Here is a 22633-nt window from a genome sequence, read left to right as displayed (position 1 = left end):
CTTTTGGAAAAAGCACCTTTGGGATGTGCTGGTTTTCACTTATAAAGCCCTTCATGGCACAAGACCAGGTTATTTATGTGACCATTTACTTCCAATTAATTTTTTGCCCACCTGGTAATATCTGACAGGTCACATCATATGGTGGGGCGCAGGAGATGTTCTTTGCAAAACTAGAGTTCTGATTCCAACAATTTGATAAGTTTACATGGGCGTTTGTTTGTTTTTTCACTCCCTATCTGCAATCTGGTCAACTTCTCTTTGAACCTTTAATTTTGGTTCACAAAAGAATGCAACATTCATTTCCTGTGGATTTAGTAATTTGGGAATTACTGCTTTAGTGTGAATGATATAAATCTGGGGAGGAAGAATTCTTTTCACTGGCTGACTCAGTGGTGTAATTTCCCGTGAGAATTGCATGTCACAAGGCAAGATACTAGTGAAATTATACAGAGCCATACTTGGAAATTATCTTTGAAAATGTGTCAAGGGCTATAATCAGTGGATTTCATTGTATTGCTGCTGATGTTAGACTATGTGCTAATAGTAAATTCATTCTCTAAACGTAGATCCTTATATGACCAAAATGGCAACATCCACATTTGCCACAATAGCAGTAGCATTTGAAGTACTACACGAATGAAAATGTAGATAAGAATTACAGAGAATAGCTTCCTCTCCCAATGGATCCAGGAGAATGAATGGGAAATACTTGTGTGCAAAAGTCATAATCTCCACAGAAATACTCTGGAGAGCAAGTCTTATCACAGCAAAAGGACAAGCTTTGAGAAGACCCTAACTCAGTGTTGAAGCACATGTCATGGAAATAAAGTACTGGGCTAAGAAGAAAAAAACTTGCTTTATATATATATATATATATTACACAATATTATTTACCCATGATTAATTGAATTATGGTTGACTTAACCTATGGTATGAGATCATCAGGTGCACCTTTGTTCAGACCAGGGGTGCCAAACTGGCGGCCCACGGGCTGGATGCATCACATGCAGGCCATGTCCACACCACCACAAATGGGGAAAATGTCATGAAACATCACATGACGGCAACATGACAAGGCAAGTTTGACATCCATGGTTTAGAGGCTGGATAGTATATTATACATTATTGCATGGATGGGGTTGGTAATTTATAGTTAGCGGGTGATGCAAACAAATAAATACATTGAGAAGTAGGAGTATAGGATTAGGTTGTTGGGATGATGATTCCCCTGAAGTAGGAGAAGAAGAGGCAGAGCCTGAGGGCAGGAAAAAAAATTTCTAAAAGATGTGAAAAGGAAATGGGAGAAACAGGAAGACAGTGGGAGAGAGGAAAAAGAGGTTAGAACAGGTAGCCATAGAACTAGACAGTGGGGGCAAAGGCCGAAGGGAGAGAAAACTAGTGGGCATAGTTATAACACAGATTCAAAAATAAAAGAATTAATAGAAGTGTATGGAAGACAAAAAAAAAGAAGATTAAAAATTAGGATGAGGGTAAAAGATGTGGGATAAAGGAAAAGAAAAGGAATGTAAAGCAAAACATGCTACGAAAGTATTTTAACAATGTGTATGAATATTAGAACTATATAAATTGGACAGCTGCTTGATATGTGTTGTAAGAGATAAAAATCACTTTTGAATATATATTAGTAAGGTAGTAATGTAATGTACATTATTATTAGAATTATGTAGGTTTTAAAAATAGTTTGTAAATTAGATAAACAGAATTTGAATAATGGTATTATTAAATATGTATAAAAATGTGATTAACGGTGAAAAGCTAGGATTAAGTAGTTTGAGATTAAACCAAGAAAGAACAGATTTTAATGAAAATAAGAGTATTAATAGAAGAACCATAAGGATTGAAGGGTTGGGAAAATATTAAATATGTAAAAATGTGATTAACAATGAATATACATTAAATGCTTGAAAGATCATGATTGATGTTAGAATTACATATTGAAATTTTGAATAAGGAAGAAAGGAAGGACCATAGCCTTGAATATTAGAATGATAGGGGAAGGAGGGGGGAAGGACTACAATAAAGGTAGAAATAAAAGGGAAAAATAGTAAAAACAGATATTAAGATGATAGAACACATGGCAGAACTATGAGAACTATGAGGTTTAGAATGAAGGGTGATAGTAGAGATTAGTAGATAGCAGATAGTAGAAATGCCGAAATGTCATGGGACTTATTTATTTGAATGGTACTTTGAGAAAAATATGCTTTTACTCTATCTTTATATAGTGCAGTCAGGCAACAGTCCCTCATCCAACCCTCCTTCTTCCCTTGTCATATTTGCTTGACACAATAAGGAGGGCAAGGGACGCGGTGGCTCAGTGGCTAAGATGCTGAGCTTGATGATTGAAAGGTCAGCAGTTCGGCGATTTGAATTCCTAGCACCGCATAATGGGGTGAGCTCCCATTACTTATCCCAGCTTCTGCCAACCTAGCAGTTTGAAAGCATGTAAACAATGCAAGTAGAAAAATAAGGACCACCTTTGGTGGGAAGGTAACAGCATTCCGCGCACCTATGACATTTAGTCATGCCGGCCACATAATCATGGAGACATCTTCGGACAGCACTGGCTCTTCACTTCAGCTTTGAAATGGAGATGAGCACCGCCCCTTAGAATCAGGAGTGACTAGCACGTATGTGCGAGGGAAACCTTTACATTTACCTTATAAGGAGGACAAGCATGTTTTAAAATCAGAACTCATCTTGGTGCAAGAAGAACAGCACAGCCAATCCTTGGAATGGGGAATTGATAGCAAGGCATCAATTGATTGAAGAAGGGTTGGACAGCTCATCAGAGGGAGTTCCCATCCCACATTTACCTCCAAGAAAAACTTTGCAAATCTGACTGTAGTCTTTCCTTGGTGCAACCAGTAATGAAGGGGCTGCTGATCTTCACAAAGAGAGCACATTGTCATAGGATGCAGCATAGCAGCAAAGCAGCTCTGATTTCAAAGTAGAAATGCCTCCATATGGGAAAGGGGATGAATTTTCAACCATTAAGTGATACAGGTTTCCTGAAAGTAAAAGAAAAGAAAAAAAAAGTAAAGGGCACGAATTACCTGGGGCAGGTAGAAGATATATGGAAATGGTCCCTGTATATAAGAAGATTAAAAAGTCTAGCAATTCTCACCACACTTCTAAGATCCCCCCTGCATTCTCTTCGGCTCACAGTCATCAGTGCATTGTTCCATGATTTCCTGGACTGCAAGCTGAGAGATGGTTGAGGTTACTACTTTCATGGAGGGAGAGAAGTCTATGTGTTCTCTCTTTCTCTTTGTCTCTCTGTGTGTGTCTGTATGTGTGTGTGTGCAACCAGCCCATAATTTGTGAGCTACAAAAATGATTAGTTCTCTTGGAGGATGTTTATTCTCTAAAGCCACCTTTTCCTTGCTTTTGACAGAACCATTTTCATTGTCTAAACAGTTTACATTTCTGATTCCAGCACTGTCTGCTTTGCCAAACCCACTAGTGTTCCTCTTGCTTTGAGATACTTCTCTTCTAAACACAGCATGGTTTATTTATACACATCCAAAAAAATACACAGTATATCAACACAGTCATGTATGGTATATATGGTCTTTTCTGAATATTTGGAGATAGAACTTAGGATGCCTGAATCAAAACATTCCTCAAGTTTCTCTGTGTGTGTCAGACATAGTATATCCCCCACTTGTTGCTGATTTACAGACTTTCCATAGGGTTAAAAAAAAATTGCCAAATAAAAGACTTTGTGGAATAGAAAACTCTGTAATTTAGACAGTGCTATAAATATGAGGAGGCGTCGGTGCTCCAGGAAACCAGGAAACCATTATCAGCATGAATTCAAGCCCATTTTTCATTCAGTACAATAATGTGAAATACCTTAAAAACATTCAAGAATTACCAATATAAAGGACTGGATAGCGTCGGGTTTTCTCAAATAGAATGTGAGAAAATAAGGATGATGGGTCATACACAAACTAGCCAGCCCTAATTTTTGCTGTGTAAAGATACCTTATGTGGTTAATTTATGGTTCCTGGTGTCATGAAAACTCAGAAAACAATAGAGCAGGAATCCAATTAATGCAACATTCTGAGTGGCCAACATACTTATTTGTGCTGGCATGGACAGGAGAGTAATCACCTTCTTTATTATTTCTAAACAGCTGTTGTTGCATGGGTCTCCAATCTTGGTCAGCTGTAATGAGGAATTCTGGGGGTTGAAGTCCACAAGTCATAAAGTTGCCAAGGTTGAAGACACCTGGTTTAAAGCATCCAGCTTGTGAAGAGCTGAGGTGGCTCAGTGGTTAGAATGCAGGCTACTTCAGCTGATTGCAGTTCTGCAGTTCGGCTGTTCAAATCTCACCGGCTCAAGGTTGACTCAGCCTTCCATCCTTCCCAGGTGGGTAAAATGAGGACCCGGATTGTTGGGGGCAATATGCTGACTCTGTAAACCGCTTAGAGAGGGCTGAAAGCCCTATGAAGCGGTATATAACTCTAACTGCTATTGCTATACTATTATTCAATTTCATAGCTGATCCTCCAATTTTTTCATGGTTTTTTTTCCCAAGTCATCTAAATTCATCAACTGGTAAATGTCTATGGAGATTCTCAATCAGCCAGGTCATGGTTGACCTGAAGAGCTGAAGAATCTTCTTGGATATAAAGCAAAACATCTTCAAAGATAAACCAGAAAGTCCAATGGCCTCTTGAAAAAAGCACCTTTGGTTCACCAACTGGTAGTGCCCAATTCCACAGTATTGTCCTCTCAATGCACTGACAAAAGAAGTTGCTGGTTTTATTGTTCCTGAATCTCCCTGCAGTTAATTTCAGTTAGTGACCCCAAGTTCTAACACTGTAAAAGAGGCATAAAAAATAATTTACATTTTATATATTGTACATGATTTCTATATTATCTTCCCTTTTTTACCTTCAATCCAAGCTTAAAAGCCACAGGCCCTCAAATTTTCATAGCAGTGGGGGTTGCTTTGGTTTATTGGTAATTCTGGTTGTCTTTTAGCACTTTTTCTCCTTCTGTAATACCATTTTTCAGGTTGACCTTCTGCTTCCACAGAGCTCAAGCAGAGATTGAATTAGTCAGCTTGACATGTGGATCTTTCAAAGCAAGTGGAAGCATCAAGAGAAATGAGGTTGCATTGAGAGGACATCCTTCACATTGCTCAAACCACCCCTCTTACTGACTGAAATGATCAAATTACTGGTAAGGCAACCTTCCTCAGACAGCTGCTACCTGTGGATGAAGTGGACAGTGCCAAATGTTAGACTAATCTTACCTGATTTAAGGCAGTTTCTTAGATAGTCTATAGTAAGAGGAAGTAATACGTATGCCAAGAAAAAAGCTAAACTGATTCCCTTCTGCCCAACATATTTACCATCCAGGCCAGTCTGAAGGCAAAAATGATCTAAAAGACGCTAACTGTCCAACTGAGATGATTTATTCATGCAACCAGAAGTATATATTTGATTATGCAGTTTAATATTTAGTTTATATTGCTTAAACATAGCCTCCTCTTCTATACCTCCCAAAATTGTGCTTTCCAAATGTTTTTGATTTCAACATCCTAACAATTTGCCATTCTGGCATGGTTTGATAGAAATTACATTTTAGAAATGCCTGAAGAACACCAGTACCTTAGCAAGCTGACTTATGAACCCTGCAAGTACAGAGGTGGCAGCAGATCTCTCTCTGTCTGCCTGTCTCTGTCTCTGTCTCAATCATCTCTATCTGTAGTTCTGGCCAAATTCTATAGATGACCTCCTCCCCGCTTCTCCCCTCTGTCCTTTTTTATTTGGTTTAGTTTTGCTAGGGAAGGGAGGTAAAGATCCACTCTGGCAAAACGTGAGGCACAGAAAACTTTAGAGATCAACCTCTACTTTGTCTATGTCAGCCCTAATTTCTTTTGCTTATGGGAGTCAGAGGAAATCATCCTGACTGCATTTAAATGATGCGCTTGGCATTCATTGCAATGGCATGGCTCACAAAGCATTTGCAGACTTGAGAGCCAGTAATTGAGAGTTGTGTAGGTTATTGTTCTAGGTCAGCTTGTACAAAAATCAACATTCCAGACTGATGTGAGCCAAGCTGGGGCACCACATCAATTCAAGAATTGAAACACATCCAAATTTGAGCCTAGCTCCTTCATATCTTCCAGCCTCTCTGAACCAACCCTACAAGATCTGACTTGGAAAAATATAGATTACCATTACTTGGAAGCAAAAAAGATATTAAAAACTTTGTGGACAACTAGTGGATATCCAGAGCTTTGCAGCCGAGATCTGAGAAACCCGGTTTAGCTTCAGCTATTTAAAGCATACTAAAAAAACCATGTGGAAAAAAATAACTCCAATAATCAGTGATTTAGAGCCAGGATGCTAAAAGAATGGCTTGGAATCATATGACTGGCTTTGGTAGGAATGACCTTGAGAGACAGGAAGAAGAGCTACAGGCTGGGAGACTGGCTTATCTCAGCCCACAGAAGGAGAACAAGAGTGTTGAAAGGTTTTGTTAATGGAACCTAACAATAGCGCTAGTACTCCTCCTTGTGCTTCTTGTCTAGGCTACCTCCCAGGCTAGCACCTTTTCAGCCTCCATAATGGGAAATGTTCCTGAGAAGCTTGGGAAATTGTTATTGCATTACTTGCCTCCATAGGTGTTGCTTTGGAAAAAACACAATATATCTCTTGAGAGACCGCCTGCTGCCAATTACCTCCCATAGACCCGTTAGATCGCACAGGGTCGGCCTCCTCCGGGTTCCGTCTACCAGCCAATGCCATTTGGCTACCACCCGGGGGAGGGCCTTCTCTGTAGCAGCTCCGGCCCTTTGGAATGAACTCCCCGTGGAGATTCGGACCCTCACCTCTCTCCAGGCCTTCCGGAAGGCCGTCAAAACCTGGCTGTGCTGGCAGGCCTGGGGTTGATGAGTTCCCCTCCCCTCTCGACTTGTATGGCTGTATGACTCTTGTGTATTTTAATTACGTGTATTGTGTTTGTATCCCCTTTTCCCCTTTTGAGTTGTTTGCCGCCCTGAGTCCCTCCCGGAGAAGGGCGGCATACAAATAAACTAAATCTTAAATCTTAAATCTCTTAATAAAAATGATGATAGCATTTTCAGTCATTGCAGCCGATAGCCAAGCCCTTATATTACCTATCCTCCTTGAGAGCTATTCCAACCTCTCCTACAGAATCCTACAATTTCAATTCATAGATTCGTTTTTATGAAAACCTGGTATGCACGTACTGCATGCGCACACAGATCCACATATGTTACAATGTTCAGGGTTAAGGGTTACAATGAGACTTCCTGAACCAAAGCTCCATCAAAGAAAGAGGAGAACCATCACTGTGTGGCATTAAGGTCAGCCAGATGGTAATCGTTGGTGAGACATAAGTAGGCCTGACTTTGGAAGTTTTCTAATGACTTGTTAAGGAATTGTGAATTGATAAATGCCTCTATCCTTGAGGTTTGGCATCTGGGAAACACCTTCTAGAACAAAGTCCCTCTTGCTTTACATCTGGTGGTTTGGCAAGGCTGGAGAAGTAGGGGGAGGGAAGGAGGAGAAGAGAACAGCAAGCATAAACCGTGAGAGGAACTTGGCATTGCACAGCTATAAATCTGCTCCTCCCTCAAAACCATTAATCTGAGCAATCCCCTTGTCAGGGCTGAAGCCAAAGGACACCAGTTTCAAACAGTCTGACTGTCAAGTTGCTCAGTGTGCCATAAATCATTCACAACATCTCTTCTTTCATGTCCTCTGAGCTATGGGATTCAGCCGGCACTTCTTAAACACTTCCAGCTTTGCCTGGATGGTGTGCGCCTCAACTTGAGCAGTTCTGTCTTGGCTACGAAGAACTGTGCTCAGCTTTCCTCTCCTTGCAGATGGTAAATGATTCACTCAGCAGGCTGCAAAAGATAAAAGAGGCACCTCTTGAGTTGTGGTGGCTGTTTTGCTGAATCCACTCTTATAATATGTCTGCAAATATCTGCTTCTCCTTGCTGATGGAATAACGTCACACTGTTTCCAGCCAGACGATACTATTGTTGTAGCAGCAGGTAGATATTTGCCAAAGAATTGGGCATCAAATGACTTGTTGGGTTAGGGTCCTGACCAATTACTTGTCCATGTATTTGACCTACTTGTCTTGGGTTGCGATGGCAGTGTTTTCATTCTGCTAAAGCCAGCCTTTGTTGTTCATTAACATTAAGGAGATTTACACTCATGGCAGTGTTACAAAATTTATTTATTTATTTGAGAAATTTATATGGTCGCACGTTTGCTCACAGTGATTGTGGGAAGCTTACAAGCCATAAAAACACAGTATAAAATATATATTAAAAATAATAAAAAATGCCCACACACACATATACACAAACACACACACACACTCACACACACACACACAGTGACAACACACAGTCAAATGATGAGCTCCATCCTAATTTGGATTCCCCATGCCTGTGGGCAAAACCAAGTCTTCAATAATCTTCAGTAATATTTTGCATAGAAGCTCTTAAAATTCTTCTCAGATTTTGCACCTCGCTGGAAAATATGAAAATTTCTGATGGATCTATCCAAAAATAATTTAATCTAGCAATCAGTTATCCCACAGTGGCCAGCAATATGCATCTGGAAAATTCACGAGTGGGACATCACAACCATCATCTACTATAGCTTTCTAGCAATTGCATTTTAGACATTCCCAATGCAATACAATACAATAGCAGAGTTGGAAGGGACCTTGGAGGTTTTCTAGTCCAACCCCCTGCCTAGGCAGGAAATCCTATACCATTCCAGACAAATGGCTATCCAACATCTTCTTAAAGACTTCCAGTGTTGGGGCATCCACAACCTGGAGGCAAGCTGTTCCACTGATTAATTGTTCTAACTGTCAGGAAATTTTCTCCTCAGTTCTAAGTTGCTTCTCTCCTTGATTAGTTTCCACACATTGCTTCTTGTCCTACCCTCAGGTGCTTTGGAGAATAGCTTGACTCCCTTTTCTTTGTGGCAACCCCTGAGATATTGGAACACTGCTATCATGTCTCCCCTAGTCCTTCTTTCTATTAAACTAGACATACCCAGTTCTGCAACTGTTCTTCATATGTTTTAGTCTCCAGTCCCCTAATCATCTTTGTTGCTCTTCTCTGCACTCTTTCTAGAGTCTCCACATCTTTTCTACATCGTGGCGACCAAAACTGAATGCCGTATTCCAGGTGTGGCCTTACCAAGGCATTATAAAGTGGTATTAACACTTCATGTGATCTTGATTCTATCCCTCTGTTTATGTAGCCTAGAACTGTGTTGGCTTTTTTGGCAGCTGCTGCACATGGTTGGCTCATATTTAAATGGTTGTCCATTAGGACTCCAAGATCCCTTTCACAATTACTATTGTTCAGCAAGGTACCTCCTATACTGTACTTGTGCATTTCGTTTCTCCTTTTGATTCTGGACATCATATAGAGTTCAGGACACTGATAGACACGTCCATAAAAGTTAAAGAATCTAAGCTGGTTGTCACTGTTAGTTGTGTTTCATTCCTCCATATAATTTCAAAGAATGATTCTTGGATGTTCTATTCTGAGATGAGAAAAATAGCTGAGGCTCCATAGAGTATCTCAACTAGAGCAGAGCATCTAGCCCAAGGTTGTCAAACTCCCAACATCACGTTGCTGTCACATGATGTATGGCTGGCTCGCAGGCTGCCAGTTGGACACCTAGACCAACTTCGTTGATCTTGAAAAAGTTGAAAGGATGGGACCTGATTAGTACTTGGAAAGAGATTATAAAATAAAATAAAATAAAATACTGAGCTAGGATTACTAACCTGGAAGGTAAGTAAATATATAAAGCAGCCTACTTCGAAGATTATTTATAGATATATAAAATAATGTTGGAAGAAGGCTATTTCATATCATTGCCAAGAAAATTAGCTGAAGAGTGATGCTGATGCCATCTGCAACTCTATAAACCCCTTGGATGCCACCCTATGACTTGCAGATAGTATTTTGTTAGTCACGTGTTTCCCACATGATTCAGTTACCCCTGCCCAGTTTTCTGCAACTTAGCCATAGTATCTTTCTATCCATATTTGTTAGGAAGTGAGGAACTGCTCTGAATTTCAGTGAAGTGAAATCACTACGTGATTTGTTTGTTTGTTTGTTTGTTTCAGTTTATATGGCTACAATATTTGTTTGTTTCAGTTTATATGGCTACAATATTTAGATGTTCTGTTTGGAGAACAGATCCATCATCTCTTCAATCTACTCTGGGCCGCTAACATTAAAAACAGCAAGAAAGACAAAAGTAAGAAATAAAATATCCAAGAGAAGACATAATGTAAAAAGCCAGCATATATCTTCAGGTCCAAGGTCAACATGCATTTCACACATTGAACACACAACATTCTGGCTGAAGGCCCAAGGGAAGAGGTAGATCTTTGGGGCCTTCAAAAGTCTATCAGGGTTGAAGACACCTGAATCTCAAATGAGATACTGTTCCACAGGGTAGGTAGGTGCTGTGACAAAGAACTCATGGTTTCTTGGTCCCGCCAGATGGCACTGTTTAATAGAAAGGATCTGGAGCAACAAACCAGAGGAGACATGTTTGTGGGCATGGATGACAATTAATGAATGAAGTCTATGAACATCCATAATTTTCTGCTCAACAGTCCTATGAAAAAGGTACATTTGTGAATGATGTGTGAAAATGAGTTTCTAACAAAAAAGAGTGGGATAGTTGTAAAAAAAAAATTATAAAATAAAGTTAGATGTTTATAAAATTCCTCATATTATAAAAAACAACAAACATGGATTTTCTTGTTAAGTTTGTTTTTAAATTTATGTTCCTCCCTGATTTGGGGCATTATTACATTATAGGGCTGTGCAAATTCTGAGATTCAATTCAAAGGCAATCTCATTGGACCTCTGAACTGAAACAACTTTTCAAATAAGATTAACAATTCAGATTCAATTGTCAAATCAAACAAAATTTTATTTTCCAGACAGTTTAACTCTTTGAGTCAAAGTGTCAAATCAATGCAACATTTCAGGTCAATTTGTATCATTGCATTGGGCAAAACTGATGTCTCAGATTAAATCAACATTTGTGATCAAATCAACTATTCAAATTGGATCCTAACCAATCTGTACCACTGTTAAAACAATCCCTTGAGTTTTATGAGGCTTCTATTTATTCAAGACAGATATGATCTTCCCTGCAACAAGATTATTTTTTTCTGTGTCTATCCCCATTGACCTAAGAATCTTGTTTAAAGACTATTATTCCATATCTTCCTCAGTAAACATATTCTATGGGCTGTCATTTTAAATGCTCTGAGTGAAGGAATGATTTAAAAAAATTCTTATATTTGTTTATAATTTTCAGCAGAACAAAATGCGTTCAAATCCTATATTGGCTTTGTTTTGTGTTTTTAAATTTATTTATCTTCTCTCTGCCATTTTGCAATAGCATAAATGGTCAGGAACTTGCCCACTATGATGCATTCTCCATAATATTCTGGATTGGATGTCAATAGAGATGCTCAATCATCCAGGTCATGCTTGTCTCAAAGGTGCTTTTTCCAAAAGGCAACTGGACTTTCTTGGGTTTTTTTTTCTTTGAAAACATTTTACTTCTCCAAAAATCTTCCTCAGCTCATAGTTCAGTTCAGAACCAAAGAAGTCATTCAAACATGCTGAGTGTAGAATAATGGGAGAACAGTGTTGACATTCAGAGTAAAATCCACACATATACTGTATATATATATAGAGAGAGACACACACACAGATATACATACCTCCAACTTTTTATAAATATTCTTAGAAAACACTGGGGTTTTTTTTGATAAACATTATCTTGGTTCTAGTTTTGGCATATGAATTGAATTGAATTGAATTTATTATATTTCTATGCCGCCCTTTTCCTAGAAGGGACTCAGGGCGGCTCACAACCCAAGTCAGGGGGGGGGATAGCGGATACAAATAGGGGGGGAAAAAGACATAGACAAACAATACCACAATTTTAATCATCAGCCCCAGGCCTGTCAGAACAGCCAGGTTTTAAGGGCTTTGCGGAAAGCCTGGAGGGTGGTGAAGGTCCGAATCTCCATGGGGAGCTCGTTCCAGAGGGCCGGAGCAGCCACAGAGAAGGCCCTCCTCCGGGTGGTCGCCAGTCGGCATTGGCCAGTGGATGGAATTCGGAGGAGGCCTAATCTGTGGGATCTAATCGGTCTATTGGAGGTAATTGGCAGCATGCGGTCTCTCAAGTACCCAGGTCCAATACCATGAAGGGTATGATAAGATAGTCAACTAATTCAATTTACTGGTCCAGTGAAATATGTTTATTGCATAGTGACAGAGAGCATTGCATTTAGGGGGCCCCTATATGCAGAACAGGTGCTCTATCTATCTCTAGCTTTTGTTTCTTCTGAGTCTGGTGGATCAGAACATGTGGGGTCTCCTGTTTTCCCGAGAGCTCCTTTAGCAACTGATTGATGATTGTGGCCTTCAACAAAAATTTAAGAATGTTCCTGGTAGCCTTTAATTCCAGGGGAAAGCGGATAGCTTACTAGAGAAGAGAGTAAGAAGCATAAGAAGCATTAGCAAGCCATTGTTATGTGTAGGCAAACAGCCAAAAAAGAGAATAAATGCTCAGCTGGCTAGGCTGCAAACTCCACAGTCTGAGGTTTGGCTGGAAATATTTACCTCCTTTGAAGTTGGCTCTAACTCACAGCCCTGCAAAGCACTCTGCCAATATAGCATTTGCTGATGTATAGCTACAGCTATTCCCACTGTTTCCCTTACTCTGTCTCAGTATAGAATAATACACGATTAATTGATTTTCTGTCGCTCTTTTAGTACAGAAAATTAATTTTGGAGCAACCTTGTTTTCTCAGGGTATGAATTCTCTACATGCCGAGTAATTCGGCTTGTACATTATTCATGAGCGAGAATCGAGATGGAGTGTGTAACCGAGGCAGCCCCCAAGGCTGCAAGTTGAGACTCTCTGCTAGTGATACAACAATATTCCACCAATGCCTCTAAATAATTCACATCTACAACTCAATTTGGCTTCACATGCAGGGAGGGGCCTTGATATAGCTGGGGAACAAGAAGAGAGGAAACCTTCTTGGCAGTGCCTCAATGACAAAGCAAAATAGGATATGTGCCTCTTATTGGTTTCCTCTGAAAATCTTAGAAAAAACCTTCTACAAATGGCAGTGTTCATGTATTGGGGGGTGGGTTCATCCAATTTTTGACTCATCTTAGTCCAAATTCATGTTGAGGAATGGACATAAATTACTTTAACACAGTTAGAGGAGAGCTTTACATTTTCCAGTATTTATAGGCTGGACCAATCTTTTACCTATTTGACTTTCGTTCCAAAAACTTATGTCTTGTGCTTAGCATATTCTTTGGGAGATGTTGTTATTGTGAATGGCTTGGGTTATAACTCAGGAACATGTAGTATTCCAGATCAAATGTATGTATCTCAGAATTGTCAAATGCTCTTTGGGATCAAAACCAAACGTCTTTCTCATTGGCTTCTTCCTGGTCCTTCTTTCCTGGAGGTGGGCCAGGAATTGAACCTGAGATCTTCTACATGTGTTCAAAAACTGGACTGTGGTCTCCTAAAGGATGGGTAGTTTTTAGAAATGAATGCTGATGTCTGAAATGTCTCCATGGAGACGAAATGCTGCCTGTGCCCAGGCATGTCCGTCAATCTCTGTGAATACTAAGGTGCTCTGTGTAGTATAACTTACCATTTCATCCTTGGCAGTCTCTGAGCTCTATTTTGAACTACTGGTGAGCTATTGCAGAACTACAGTATGTTTATTCTGACTATTTCAACTCAAAAAGCAATGGGGTTAAGCCAGTGGAGAGTAAAATATTACACACTGTGATAGAGGCAAGTTTTCTGCAAATATGAACTGTGACATTTTCACAAGAGAGTTTTCTTTTTTGCTCTGTACTTGAGGACAACAGAACTGTTCTGGCTGCAACCTAGGTCTGAGTTTGTTTATTATTTTGAGATGCAATTTTTCTGTTTCTATCCTAGAAGGGCCTCAAAGTTTTAGAACCTGTACAGAATAAGCTAGTTTGATGGTTTTTAGGGCTCCCCTTTATAGTCCAGACAAAATGTGTAGGGTTGAAATTGACAAAGAGTTTTATCAATTTTCTCTTCCCTTCAGCCATTCTTTGGAGACTGGGTCCTACTGGAATTTTTTCCTTTATTTCTTCCCCCTCCCCACCCTTTTTGGGGGTATGGAACATAATTCAGATTTAAGCACTACAAGAAATGAAGAAAATCCATATTGTATCTCAAACTGCTTGCAGAGTGAAAACCTGAAAATGGTGGAAGTCGTCTTAAGGAATCTGTACTAGGGAGTATGAATGGCCCCTGAAAATGATTCTCTGTATGGAATTTGGATGAATTACTTTGTATAGTTGTTTGAAAGGGGGAAAGAGGATACTGTTTAAAACTGAGCTATTATTGTACTATAATGTCCTGTGAGAATGTCCTTAAGAGACGGGAGGAGGAGGAGGAGGAGGAGTCCCGATAGATTAGGAAATGGTCATATAAGCTCAGAAGAAATGAGGGTGTGGCAAATATCTAAGGAGTAACTCTCTCCCTTTCCTGGACTTTAAAGGTGAGGGAAATAAGTACTTTCAGACTATCAAACCAATTTCCCCAAGTCTAACCACATCATCTCCTATGGAGATGTTTTAAATTGCAGACATGATAGCAATTGAGTTACATCACTTGAACTTCCTTTCAGAATGAGCACAACCACTGAATTGATTACAGCCGCCACTTTAGGTTCCTGGTTTTAAATCTCAGAAAAGAGGAGAAAATTGTTAGCTAATGCTTTAGCAATAGCAATAGCAGTTAGACCTATATACCGCTTCATAGGGCTTTCAGCCCTCTCTAAGCGGTTTACAGAGTCAGCATATTGCCCCCAACAACAATCCGGGTCCTCATTTTACCCACCTCAGAAGGATGGAAGGCTGAGTCAACCTTGAGCCGGTGAGATTAGAACTGCTGAACTGCAGATAACAGTCAGCTGAAGTGGCCTGCAGTACTGCACCCTAACCACTGTGCCACCTCGGCACCTCGGCTTTATTTCTCTAATAGAGGAAGATCAGATTTTCCCCACTTTGGTGCCAAAATAACTTGTCCTAACATGCGCTTTGCATTTTGTTTTGGAGGAGACAGACCACTTGATTCTCCACCGTCACTGGCTGCAAAGTTTCTTGGGCCAACTTTGCATCCTGTTTATACAGGCTAGTTGTGTGAAGACTACCAGGCTCATCTAATGTAGTGATGCTTGTTATACTAGCCAAACTTTGGTGGACAACCGAGGCTAAACAGGAACCCTAGATAAGAGACCTTGAATTGGTTCTGACTGCAAGATGTTTGATGGGGAATTATTCCTGGGATGGTAAAAGGGATTGACAATTCAAGTTATTTTCACACCATAGGCAATAAGTCTATTTCCTTTCTATGACTCTTTAGCATCTTTAAAACAAATTCCTAAATCCATTCCATCCAATACTTTATTATGTTACATTGTTGGCCCATGGTTACAACAATAAAACTTACTTACTTACTCCATCCAATATTATTTTTGCAATAATTTGTCAATTTTTAAAAACAAATCTGGAACGAAGTTTGCATTTAACTGTGATTTACATGGTAATATTTTCTCCATCTAACTTTGGCAGATACTTACATTTTATTTCTTTTTTTAAAGCTCCAGATTAAAAATATTTCTTTTGCTCAAGATTTCAATGACATATTCTGTTTTTTTGTTTCCTGTGTTGGAGCCTTGTATGATCCATCTCTTTTATTTCTGTGCAGTGCTTTATTTTGTAATTGTTAGCAGCTGCATAAATTTTGCAAACATCAATATGGAGAAAAGGTGGGATTGGATTATAATAAACAAATCCTAGCAGATGGAAAACAACCCTGTCCCATTTATCATAAGAAGGAAACCACAGCATTATTTTTTTTTTGAAAGAATGGTGGAACTCACAAATCAACACTAACATTGTCAAGAGGCATGATTTTACACGCCCAAGTAAGGTTGTATGTTTTACAACACTGGTTATGTTTTACATGTTGTGAACTAAAGATAGATAGGAAAAAATCTTCAAACATATATTGAAATAAAATATCTTACTTTTATATAATATTTCCCTTAAAAAACCAGCAAAACAAACAAACTCATAGAACAGGTGAGTGATACTATTGTGGCGTGCAATATATGTTCCATGAGCAACTGATTTTTCCCCCTAAATGAAAATATGGAGGCCCACAACCTCTGCCTCAAAGAAAACATGCAGACATCTAGAAAAAAGATATCATCAAATATCCCTTAAAAAGTCACATTAACAAACACTCCAGACTGCACACACAAACACCCAGAAACGAAAGGTGAGTGTTGGTGATAGGAGAGTCTATTCTCAAAGGGACAGAACCAGCCATCTTCAGACTGGACATACAATCTAGGAAGGTATGTTGTCGCCATGGAGATAAAATCAAGGATGTGGCTCAGAACCTCACCAAAATAATTAGGCCCACAGATTACTACCCTTTCCTCCTCCTTCACATTGGGACAAATGACACAACAAAGAACCTGAGAATATTGAGAGATTATAAGCAACTAGGCAATAAAGTTAAGGAGCTAGTAGTGTTCTCATCAGTACTCCCAACAAAATGTCAACATCCATTGAGGGAAAAAGGAATCCTAGAAATAAACCACTGGCTAAAGAATTGGTGTCGCCAAGAAAACATTGGTTGCCTCAACCATAGACATCTTTACCTAAAAGAAGGACTCTTGGCAAGGGGCTGCACCTCATGAAAAAGAGGGGAATGTACTCAGAAAAAGACTGGCCCAACTCATCAGAAGGCCTTAAACTAAAATTGAGAGGGGGAGGGTGATCAACCTTTAGAATCTCTAGAACATAAAACCAATCAAAAATCCCAAGAAAACAAATCAAACAATGAGGTAGGGAGTGATGGGAAAAAAGAAAAACTCAAACAACAATTAGGAGATGCAGGAACCATGCCCATTGACAGACATAAAAGTCTTAAATACTTATATACAAATACTCAAAGCTCGGGGAACAAACAGGGTGAACTAGAAGCAATAGTACATGAGGTAAGGTATAACATAGTTGCTATTACAGAAATTTGGTGAGATGAAATGCATGAGTGAAATGTACTGATGGATGGATACAAATTGTTCAAAAGAAACAGATAAAAAAAAGAGGAGGTGGAGTTGCACTATACGTAAGAGATCATTACATATCTACAGAAATGTACATGATCAAAGATAAAACCCCTCCAGAATGTATATGGCTCAATATAAAAGGGGGTGAGTGATATCATCATAGGTGTATATTACAAGCCACCCAACCAAGCAGAAGAAATAGATGAACTCTTTGCCAACCAGTTAACAAATGTATGTAGGGAGCATACCACAGTAGTAATGGGAGACTTTAACTATCCAGATATCAACTGGGAGACCAACTCTGCAGCAAGTGGGAGATCAAACAGATTCCTAATCAGCTTAGCTGACACCTTTGTCACTGAAAAGGTAGAGGAGGGAACTAGAGAAAAAAAAACTATACTGGACCTAATTCTCACTAATAGAGAAGAAGTGATAGAAGGAGTTGAAGTTGCTGGAACCTTGGGTGAGAATGACCATGTCATACTGCAATTTAATATAATGCAAACACAAACAATAGAAAATAATCAAGTATTTTAAATTTTAAAAGAGCTGATTTTAACAAACTCAGCGAGAGCGTAGGAAAGATTCCATGGATGAAAATTTTAAAGGTGAAACAACTCAAGAAACATTGGAAACTCTGAAAACTGTGATCATAAAAGCCTAGTCCACCACAATACCACTGAAAAAGGAAAACAAGAAATTCAAGAGGAAACCAGTATGGCTACATAAAGATCTTTCTGACTAACTGAAAGACAAAAAATATAAGAACAAAAAAAATGAAAAGAGGGACAGATAACTAAGGTAGGATATCAGCAGATAGCCAGAACATGCAAAGATGAAGTCAGGAAAGCAAAGGCTCAGAACAAACTTGCTACAAAAGTCAAAAGATATTTTTTTAAAAAAAATGTTTCTTTCAACATATTAATAACAAGAAAAAAGTCAAGGAAACAGTAGGTCCAACAAAGAGAGAAGATGGCCAGGAAGTACTGTATTTTTTGGAGTATAAGAAGGACCTTTTCCCCCCAAAAAAGAGGGTAAAAATCAGAGTGGATGTGTTGCTCTCCAATGGGAAATGGGAAACGGGAGGAAAACATTTTCAGGTGGCAGCATCGGCTGTACACCCCATTTTTTGATTCAGGGAGGGAATCACAATGCTGCCACCCAAAAACACTTTCCTCCCCAATTTTGGCGGAGGCCAAAAAAGTGGCTAACTGCCTGAAAAATGCTGTTCCAGGTGATGAGGATTGCCAAAAATGAACATTGATTTTTTGTTCTCTGTACGCCAAAACTGCCACTGCCAGCTGAAAATGTTTTCCTCCCCGGTTCCTCATTGTACATCATAGAGCCATGCACCTTCCTTCTTCTTCTTTGTAGATTCACCTCTTTCCTCCTAGGCCAGAAGCAGAAGCCAACTGCCCTCCGCCTGGGTCATCTGGAGAAGGGGCAGGCAGAGCTGCTAACTGCCTTGCCTTACATCTCCTGTGCAGCGCAAGCTTCGCCAACCAAGTCCCAACCTCCACGCTTCCCCTGGCTGCTTGCTGAGTCAGGCTCTGACCGAGGCAGCAAAGGCACAGGGGGCTTGTTGGGATGGCCAACACTGTGTTTACAAGATGGCAGCATCCAAGCGCTGTGTCTCTATTGGGCCTTGCTGTGAGAAAGCCAGGCTTTCAATGCCTACGGCTATAGGTAGGTAGAGGGAGGTGTCTCGGGAGCAGAGCCTTCAGTGCAGGGGTAAATTCAGCAGTTTCTGACAGGTTCTGGAGAACCGGTAGTGGAAATTTTGAGTAGTTTGGAGAACTACTGTGATTTAGACATTTTTCTTACCCAGTTGAACCCTCCCTATACTCCTGCATTTGTTTTACTGTCTGAATTTAGAGGAGATTCTACAAGATTTATCTAGAACATTTTGCATTCTCTCTGTCTCTAGATAGAGAGCAGAAGAAATTGAAAACTAGATAGATAGATAGATAGATAGATAGATAGATAGATAGATAGATAGATAGATAGACAGACAGACAGACAGACAGACAGACAGGTTTTAATTTTTCCAATCATATCTCCAGTTTCATCATTATCTATTTCCCCCCTGTGTCTTATGAATGTGGGGATGCACTTTAGCAGCACAGGGTGCAAATGAATCAAAATACCTAAAAGCTTCAGCCAGCGGCCCCTCCTCAGGTTCCAGAATGAATGGTGGTAATTCTCCTCCTTTGATTGGAATTTGGGAAGCATAAAAATAGGCAAGTACAGACTCAGTGAGCGGTAAAGGAGCTAAACAGGGAAATCTGTTTTCCCCCACCTATAAGGCTTTGTCACCATTCATTAACCACATTGAATCAAACCTTGAAAGCAACTGGGGGAAGCAGATTTTTCAACCCACTGAAAGTGATTTGTCTGTGTCTGTGGAATGTCAGCAATATAAGCCACAAGAGAAGCTCTATAAACGGCCTATTTTGTTTCCCTTCTACTTCCCAAATTTGCCTGTGCGGCCACTTTGTAGCATGTACCAGATGCAACAGCAAGAACTCAAGGCCTATAATCTCCTTGCAAATGGTAATAATTCCCCTCTGGACTTTAACACACTCATAATTTACAACAGTGCTAAAGTGAACATTATTTCAAGCTATGTGTATTCTCTCAGGGGCCAGGGAATTGCACCAGTTTCCTGCTGACAGCAGAGTTTCTGTTTTTAAATGTCATGCATTCATGTTCATTACTTCCAAATAATTGCTGAAAAGATCAGCAGCCAGACAGGCAAGTCCACAGTATATCATTGTTAGTCAATCGCAGTTCTACAAAACGAATCAGAAGGAACTGTACTTTGATGGTAGAATTCCTATTTTCCACCAAGAGGGCGAAGAGCAGCTGATGACACTAGGGTAGCCATCTACATAGCCTGGTTAGTCCTGATGGTTTTGTCACTGCCTCCTTAACATTATGTTCCCTAAGGTTTCTTTATATGGTTTTTCATAACTGTTTACCATACATTTGGTCTTTTTAAAATAGATTTGTGATTCTTCAGTTTGGTCATTTTTTCTGGAGCTTAAATAAACTTTTGCAATGTATAGTATGCAGTGGTGGGTTTCAAAAATTATTCGAACCTACTCTATGGGTGTGGCCTCCTTTGTGGGAGTGGCTTGCCACCCATGTGACGGGATATGAAGATGCCAACGACACTTGTCAGAACCACCTTAAATTACCTCACACACAGCACTGGCATGCATAAGAATATGATGTAAACTTGTTTTTTAAAAGGCATCTTTGGTTTGCGTTAAAACAACTTCAACACACGCAATGTTCTGATTGCACCACAAACGCAGTAGTCATTCTTACTTTTCACAGAGGCACTGAGTTTTATAAATATGAGCATGATAGTGTAGAATAATCATATCCAAGGACCAATGGTGGGTTTCAAAAAATTTTGGAACCTCTTCTGTAGGTGTGGCCTGCTGTCCGGGTCCACTGGTGGAACCTCTTCTAACCGGTTCGGTAGATTTGACGAACCGGTTCTACCGAATAGGTACGAACTGGTAGGAACCCACCTCTGATAGTATGCCTCCAGAAACAAGATCATCTTGAAGCTATAGAACAAGATCATCAAATACACCTGAATTCTTCATGATGTTGACCACAGGCTTCTGATGGCTCCCTTGGAGCATTGATGCAGACTAGATTAGTTTAAAGCTCAGATTGATAAAGAGACAATAGGATAAAGTATAGAGAGATTCACAGGAAGGAGTTAAAAACCCAATCAGGAGGCCATTGAACTTTGCAAATAAGTTTTGTAACTGAAACCCAGCCCTTATTCATGTGCAAGAGATTCACATAAATTTCAATATACGTACATAACTAAAGGCAGTCCAGGGCTTCAATTACACGATTACAGTTATCCTCTTGATTATTATTATTTACTTACCCTGCCGATGTCCCTGATTATGGAGGTTTGTTGCCAGGGGCCACAGATCCTGGGGGGAAAGGGAAGGGCCACACTTGAACCTTGGCAGGCTGCGAGTCATCTCAGGGCTATGAGTTGTGCCTATATACGCTATAGGGAAATTTCAAGGGAGAGAGTTGAAAAGATTAACATATACTGTATATAATGAGATGTGGGTGGAGCAGGAGGGCTGACCTGGGCTCAATAAATGGAGAAAGAAAAAAATATGAATAGCAATAGCAATAGCAGTTAGACTTATATACCGCTTCATAGGGCTTTCAGCCCTCTCTAAGCGGTTTACAGAGTCAGCATATCGCCCCCAAAGTCTGGGTCCTCATTTTACCCACATCGGAAGGATGGAAGGCTGAGTCAACCTTGAGCTGGTGAGATTTGAACCGCCGAACTGCAGATAGCAGTCAGCTGACGTGGCCTGCAGTACTGCACTCTAACCACTGCGCCACCTCGGCTCACAGATTTGTTCATTCATATTGTAGTTTTATAAGATCTAAATCTTTGTGTTCAAACAACATTACCTTTAGCAATGTTTAACAATGTTATGAGAGGCAAATTCCATGTTTTCATTGCCCTCCTAAGAAAGTCTACCACATTTGTTTAATGCAATAGCAATAATTTATTGTTGATTAGCCATGAGCCACTATATCAAGATATAGAATCTAAAACAAAGAACATTTGTAACTACATATATAAAAATAGAATAAAAGAATAAAAGAAATAATTAAATTAAAAAAGAATAAGAATAAAGAATGCAAATGATCGTTCTGTAATGCTCCTACTATCAACACATATTGAGACTTAAATTCAACTTCAAGAGACCACCTGTAGCTTTATCTGAAGTTCACAGATAATGCAGGCAATGAGATTGTCATCAGTGAACAAAATAATATATGTGCCATGTTGTATTACAACTTGCTTGTAAAGTTTTATCCATCTCATTGTAGTTGTTGTTAACTGTTCCCAAGAAAACTTGTTAACTGTTCCCAAGGAGTCTGGAAATTCTTTACTGCACATAGTCGTAGGAATAGAATGGAGTGGAGCAGAGCAGAGCAGAGCAGAATACTTCATTGGCTAAATGTGATTGGTCAGATGTTATTAAAAAAATACTAGTATGTTTTATGGATTAGCAGTGATTCAAAGGTAACAATGCAGCTAGGTCTAAGACAAAGTAATATTATTTGGTGCTTCTCTATTTCTCATCTGTGCTGTTGTGTGTTGCTCAGGGTATCATCTCTGCCTGTGGAAATTTGGAGGATGGAAATTGGAGCATGTCAATCTGAATTTCTACCTCCTTGAAGCCTGAATTCCCTCATGAATTGCCACTTTCATGGCAGGATTAAGTATCCAACCTTGTTAGATAGAGCAAGTAGAAGAATCCGTCACTTCATCACTGCCAAAGCATATCTGGGAAGCAGAGGAGCAGAGAAGAAGAAAGG

This window comes from Thamnophis elegans, chromosome 13, assembly GCF_009769535.1.
Source record: "Thamnophis elegans isolate rThaEle1 chromosome 13, rThaEle1.pri, whole genome shotgun sequence".
Taxonomy (NCBI): Eukaryota; Metazoa; Chordata; class Lepidosauria; order Squamata; family Colubridae; genus Thamnophis; species Thamnophis elegans.
Note: the sequence above shows the minus strand (reverse complement) of the source record.